We start from the raw sequence: 7,548 nt of genomic DNA on the forward strand, positions 1-7,548 counted from the left end.
CTGCTGTCTTCTCTGAACCAAAGTTCATTTAAAATTGACTGAGACAAAGTAGACAACTGTTCTGTGGTCAGACAAATCAAAATTTGAAATTCTTTTTGTAAACCAACATTTAAACACACTGATTGTTTTTAGAGTTATACAAACATTGTTTGTGTATTTAAAATGTGCCCCCTAAAAAGTGATAAACTACAGGAAATTTTCTGTGACGTTGTTAAATCAAAGGTTTGGCAGTTCCGGTCACACCTCAAATTCAGCTGCAGTTACAGTTTAAGGCCACATGGAGGCGCTGTGTCACAGAGAAACGATCTGATAAGATTAAAAACTTTTTCTTTTTTTTTTTCTGTGACATATCTCGGTGTTTTGACAAACCAAACTGGAATAGGAAACTCAAATTTAAATTTATATCCTAACTAATTGCTCTTTTAAAATAATTAAATAAACAATAAATTGGATCTCGGATGTAAACAGCAGAGGAAGACAGTGAGGAATGATAAACAGAAAACCCAGACGATGAAGAAGAGGACTCTCTCCCTGAATGATGGGTCCAGAAATAGGACAGACGGACGAGCAGTCCTGAATGGGGGTGAAATTGTTTTTGATGCTTAGAGGAAGACTGGCAGATGTGTGCGCTGCTGCAGGGGAAATGAGAACATTCTGCAGAGCTGAGTAAGCCAGGATGGAGCATAAGAGAACTTTTGTACCCGTCATGTCTTACTTACCTCCTTTAGTTCACATTGTCAGTAAGATATTTATCCAAAACCTTCTGTAAACCTAATGGACATTAAAGAAAACCCCTAAACCTAAACTAACAACTGAACCAAAAGTATAGATCTTTGTGTTCACCTTCACTTGTTCTTAAAGCTCGGAGGCCAAGAGGTTCTTCGGCACAGAGTAAATACCAGCAGCTTGGAAAGAAGTAGTAGTAACTTCAGACCTACTCATGTAATAATCGAAGCTGATAAAATGTTGACCATTTATTGCATAAATTGAAGAAGACTGAGCTGTAGTTTTCACACTCATTTTGCTAAAATTCCATTAAGTGGACATTTTTTTGCAACTTGTTGTACTGCAATCTTTCTCAGAAAGAAAGAAAGAAAAAACATCCCTGAAGGAATGCAGGCCGTCCACTGCCTTGTATGCCAGAACTTTAAAACAAAGATCTGTTAGTGCTGACAATATGTGTTTTTTCTTCCTTTCTAGGAAAGATTGCAGTACAACCAGAAGCTCTTAGCCACTACCACAAGTTTTAGCTTAAGTCCAATGAGTCACAGCCACTTTTTGTGTTTTCTATCTAGCTGTGGCGGCCATCTTGAAGTGGTTCGACTTCAAAGTTAATAAACTGTAGACTACATCCAATGATTATTTTCTTAAAGAAAGAAAGAGAAAGAATTGGGTAGATGTCATTGGAAAAACAATACTTCGAGCTCCAGTAATGTTTTAGGAATGTATGGTTTGTTTGTTTTTTTTCATACCTCAGGTAAAACTTTTCAGCAAAAGTCAACAACCCACGCCTTATTATCTGATGTAAGTTTCCCTTTTTGCCTGAACTTTCATTGTAGAACAAGTTCTGTAAGTTGCAACAACCGACTAACACACACACACACAAAAATTAAATAAATCAAAAATCCTGCAGCACCGAGAGAAAACAATGGCTAAAGCACCTGATGTTCCTAATGTTGGTAAGTGAAGTTTATTATAAAACTGTACAGTCTTTTGTGGAATTTCAACATACTGTAGTTGACAAAAACTCTTAAACTGAGTCCTGACTGGTCAAATATGTAGACTCTAAGGGCTTTGACTCCATACTGAAGTTTTCTGCACTTGTGATTTATGGTAAAGTTTGTGTCTGAGGATCAGTTCTCTGCTTAAATGTCAAAAGAGCTTCAAAAAAACAAAATCAGCTATATTTGTATTGATGTTCTTTGTGAGTTTGGTATTAATAATTTGAGCCATTTATTCCATGTTCATAAACAGATGAATTTGTCAGTAGATTCTGCATCTTTTTCAGCCGTAAAGTGTAAAATGATGTAAATTCTGCTGTATTACAGGACCGATGTGTAACCCTCCAGAGTTAAGGATTGTGTTGATCGGAGGGAAAGAATTTGATGGCATTCCCAGTGGTAAAAGCTCAAGTGGTAACATCATCCTGGGTGAAAATGTGTTTGACACCAGCAGAAGAATGGCTCAGAGCGAAGCCAGGCAGCAGGAAGTACTTGGCAGACAAGTCACCGTGGTCGATACTCCAGGCTGGTACTGGTTTTACGCGCAGGAGAACACCCCGAAGCTGGATCAGCTAGAAATCCAGAACAGCGTCTATCTGTGCCCCCCGGGGCCTCACGCCTTCCTTCTGGTCATCTCTCTTCATACACTGTTAACTGGGCGAGACAAACTGTCACTGAAGGAGCACCTGGAGCTTTTCGGTGCCGACGTGCTGAATCACACCATACTGCTGTTCACTACACCTGTTCCATGTAGTGACGAAAATCAACAATCTAAAATGGGGAAAAGCTCAACGCTGCAGTGGGTTCTTCAGCAGTGTGGGAACAGAATGCACGTTCTCAATACCAACGACAGGGAGGACAGAACTCAGGTCCAGATGCTTTTTGAGAAAATCGATGCGATGGTTGCAGACAACGGAGGCAGACACTATTCTGTTGACAGAGCTCGTGGAAACGCTCTGAGAGGAGAGATGAAGGTGCTGACTGAAAGGACGTCAGGAAGGTTTGATCAGGCGCAGAAACAAAGAAGCAAACTCAGAGCTCTGATTGTAGGTAGACCATTAATGTCACTACTAAAAATACCAAAACTATATCAAATAAAAGACCCAGCATTCCTTGAAGGAATGCATATCACCCACTGCCTTTCATGTCCAAGTTTTAGACTAAGATCACTTTATAATAAGAAATGACTGCTTTTGGTCAAACCTTGACACTGATGTTATGCACAGTCTCATGCACACTCAGAGTAGGTGATGGGGATGACTCTCAGCTACCATCACAGTAAACTTTAATTTAATATCTGTAAATCTGACGTTTTTGTGTTGGCTAATGTCGATTAGCGGTGGCAGCCATCTTGAAGGAAGTTGATTCTGAAATTAATCATTTGTAGATATACGACCAATGATTACTTCCTGCAAGTTTCATTAGAATCTGTCCAGTGGTTCATGAGATAATTGCTCACAGACAGACACACAAACACATGCACACACAGGGGCAAAAACATCATCACCAGCCTTTTGGTGGTGGGTGAAATTTACATCACTGTCATAAAATGAAATTTGTAAAAGTCAAAAAATAAAAAATTCCTTCAGACAACAGTGTGAGTTTGGGGGAAACAAGTGAGTAAATACAGCACTCTTTTAGCTCTAAAACATAGACATACATCACAACAGAAACATCATTGAAAGTTTAAACAGGTCATAGAAAGTTGGACTTTATGAGGCTAAATTGGAATTTAAATTTTTAAACTGTTTTTTTTTTATATATAATCACAGTTTAGCTTTATGGTTTTTGAGATTTAAATTCAAAATGTTCCACTTAAAAATGTGACAATGTCACACAAGCTACACTTTGTGGTGGCTGTCTAAACTTTCCAAACGTTTTGCAAGCCTTTTTTTTTTTACTTCTAGAAACTTTGCACTTTTTACATCAACATGTATGTTTTTTTTTTTTTTTTAAATCTTCCTTCATTCAGTGTGTCTCCGACTGCTACAGGACTTACAGTTTTCTCTTTAATACCTCCGAAGTGCAGTGGCCACACATCGAAACTCTCATTGATTTCCATTAGATTTAGGCTCAAAGTTTTCTCTTCAAAACTGTTAAACTTGTCATATCACTATCATAAATACAGCAGACACATAAAATGAACGTGTATGACAACCAGATGCTGCTGCACTTACAGTTCAAGAATGATTTCACTACAACTTAGTTTTTGCACAGTGACTGCTTGTTTGAGGCTTAATTTCTAGTCTGCATTTCTGTCTGCTTCTCTTAAGACAGGTGTGTGGTTACCATGGTGACCCCAAAAACCCACTGGCTGTCACTTAATCTTTTTACTCTTTTTGTACAGTTTATACATCAAAAACATCAGCTTCTTGTCTTTTAGATTTTCTTTAGTTATTTTGGGGCTTTATGGAAGAAAGTTGGTGGATGTTGGAAATTTGGGCTTGGCTTTGACGACCTTTAATTTTTGAGTTGTGAGTGGCAAACCTTCTTTCAAACTCCTTTGTCAAAGGCAATAATCTAAAGACTTTGTTCGTTCACCCTCTTGTCTTGTTAACATATTTTGTTTCATTTCCTGCAGGTGGAAAAGTCCCACCAGAGCATCTCAGACTGGTGTTACTTGGTGGGGCGCTGACAGGCAAAAGCTCAACAGGCAACACCATCCTGGGGGGAAATGTGCTTGATGTTAATCGCACCATTGAGAAAAGAACCAAGCGCTGTGTAATAAGCCACGGCGTCGTGGAAAACAGGCGTCTCATTGTGGTAGACGCTCCTGGGTGGTTCTACATCCACAGCCTTCACGACACCAGCGAGATGGATAAGCTTGAAATGGAGAGTAGCGTGCATTGTTAACTTTCCCTGCCCTGTCCTCCAACCGTGGTCCAGAAGACGCAGGGGGGAAGGGACGCCTCCTCCAGGGCCGAAGTAGCAATACTTCGGAGTTAACTCCCCAGTGTCGGACGAACCACACGGTAGCACCAAGGTGGTTTTCAGGAGAGCTTAAGTTTATTTTTTTGGTTCGGCAATAAACTGTTCGCCACTGCTCCGGTCGCCGCACTCACACTCTCACCGCCATTCGCCGTGTTTTTTTCTTCTAGCTCTTCCCCCCGCACATGCCAAATCACGCCTCACACAGCGCCCCCTTTCTAACCGGAAGAGCGCTGCTACACCTCTCACTCACCCGCACACAACATGCACTTTCCGCAACAGCATCTATGCCCCCCAGGACCACACGCTGTGCTGCTTGTGATCGACCTGACAACAGCAATCGGTCCAGCGTCTCTGAGAGGCATTCAGGAGCACATGAGTCTATTCGGAGAAGTCATCTGGAAACACACAATTGTTCTGTTTACCTTAGGCGACTGGCTAGGAGGGAAGACTGTGGAGGAGCACATAGAGTGTGATGAAGGTCTGCGGTGGGTAGTGAACAAGTGTGGGAACAGGTATCATGTCCTGAACAACAGGAACCAAGGCAACAAAACTCAGGTGAAGGAGCTCCTTGATAAGATTGACGAGATGTGGGCAGGAAACAAAGACCCTTATTTTGAAGTGGACCTGAGCCGAGCTACTCAGATAGAAGATCAGAAGGAGGCTGGAGACAAGAAGGCCAAAAAGATGAAGAAGACAATGGAAAGACAGTCAAGAGTCCTGAAAGAGCTGATGAAAGGTACATTAAAGTTAACATAATTTTTGATCACTTATTAACTCTTACCAATTTTAGGATAAATAAAACAACTTCACATTTTTTACAGGAGACAAGGAGCCAGTCACTGACATCAGGATTGTACTTGTTGGCCCGAAATGTTCAGGAAAGAGTACAGCAGGAAATATCATCCTCTTTGGCAATATGTTTGAAGTCAGTTTTAACATAGCTCGGCTGAGGAAGGTAACTACAAGAAGATGTCTGCAGAGAAATATTCCACACAGTCGAATGACCAGATTGAAGAATGTTTCGTGTCTTTGTAGGACCTCCAAGACCAGAGAAGAACCACAACATGCGAGAAACAGCAAAGAAACTTCGGTGGATTCAAAGTCACAGTTGTTGAAACGCCAGGCTGGCTGAAAGACGCGACACCACCCGACTGGCTCAAAGGCGACGTCTTCCACGGCGTCTCCATGTGCGCTCCTGGGCCTCACGTTTTCCTCTTGGTCGTCCCAGTCTTCAGGGCGTTCACAGAGAAATGTCGCGCCGCCCTGGTCGAGCTCCTGGAGCCGTTCACGGACAGAGTGTGGAGACACTGCATGGTGCTGTTCACCTGGGGAGACTGGCTCAACGATCGACCTGTGGAGGAGTACGTCGCCTTGGAAGACAAGGCCCTCCAGGAGCTTTTGGAGAAGTGTGGGAACAGATATCATGTTCTCAACCCCACTCATTTCCTCGATCCTGTTCCGGTCAACGAGCTGTTCGGAAAAATTTTTTGAAACGGTAGCACAAAACAAAGGATGCTTCCCAACTGAAGACATACCAAGGAAATTTCAACCTTGGCAGGAACAGCTGATGGAAGAGGAATGGAGGAGGAGGGAGCAGGAGCTGATAGAGAGAATGATGAAGGCTTTGGCAAACAAACCAGAAGCATCAACAGCCTCCTCTGCAAAAATGGCAAACAGCATGGACGATTTTTATATTCCAGATAGTAAGTTTAACACAGCAAAGAACACATTTGAGTTTACGCATGTCCTCGGTTCCATGCATTGGTCTAATGATTGACTGCCTTCAATGTCTGTTTCAGTGAGCGGGGATGTTGCCTCAGGATATGGGAGCGTCTCAGGCTTTAGGAATCAACGAGCTCAGGATAACGTCACCAACTGGCTGAAGAACAGAGTCAAAGGCTCTGAGATCACCTCGGGGTTTGGCAGCTTTCAGTCCTCAAACATGGATATGGAAAACATCGAGGAAAGTCCTCTAATGGCTGAAACAGCAAATAATTCTTCCCCGTTGAAAAAAATGAAGTCAATCCTGGTACAAGTGTCTTCTCGAACACTGCAAAGATTCAACGCAGGAGCTCTTGTTAGCAGTGTCTGGTAGAGAATCCATGTTACATGTTGGACTGACCAAAGCAGATAAAACACAAAGCATGATGGACACTGAGGTTTATATCTAAACTTATAATGATGAGAATTTGGATCTATAAATAGTAGTTTTTATTTTATCTGAGAATTATTTCTGATCATTTAACAAACACTGCAGTGTTTGTCACACAGTGTACAGAACCTACCATCATGTTTTAATTATTAAACCTTACAGAAACTATTAGAAGAGATTATGTAACTATAGTTTAATGTGCTAAGCTTTAAACCATTGGTGCCAATGCAACTACTGCCCACATTTCCAATAAACACCAACTTTCTCCTATAAGCTCAGTGGTAATATGGAGCTTACTTTGCTAATAATCTGAGCAACGGCAGAGCCAGACTTACTTTAAAGAGTACCTGTGAGCTATATTTGAAATTCCAAGTAAAAACTTCCTGTTTGCTTTTTCTGTTTTTGTGGGAATGAGAGCCACAAAATGTGAAGAAGACAAAAAAAGCCTACATTTTGATGAATGAATTGTCTAAGAAAAATAAATTTTGTTGGAATAAGAAGAGTTTTGATGCATTGTTTTATGTGGGATTTTCCTGCTGAGGGAGGAGTGGCAAATTAAAACGAACACACTGATCCAAGCCTGGTCAGCCACATGTGAGTTACTGCTCGTTAAATTTACCTGTGAAACAGATTTCAACCACTGTCATTCAGCTGAAGTGAAAATGAATTGTGAGATGAGTTGGACATTGAACTTCGCTTGATTGGGGAGTTGCTTTCTCTTTAACTGTGACAGACACACTCATA

The 7,548-nt window shown here is 41.3% G+C and overlaps 1 pseudogene; it reads left to right on the forward strand.

Annotated features, from left to right (window-relative positions):
* Positions 1-2,053: 2,053 nt before the first annotated feature.
* LOC108232233 lies at positions 2,054-7,182 on the forward strand (annotated as a pseudogene).
* The last annotated feature ends 366 nt before the right edge of the window (positions 7,183-7,548 follow it).

The sequence above is a fragment of the Kryptolebias marmoratus genome, linkage group LG16 (assembly GCF_001649575.2).
Source record: "Kryptolebias marmoratus isolate JLee-2015 linkage group LG16, ASM164957v2, whole genome shotgun sequence".
NCBI classification, from domain to species: Eukaryota; Metazoa; Chordata; class Actinopteri; order Cyprinodontiformes; family Rivulidae; genus Kryptolebias; species Kryptolebias marmoratus.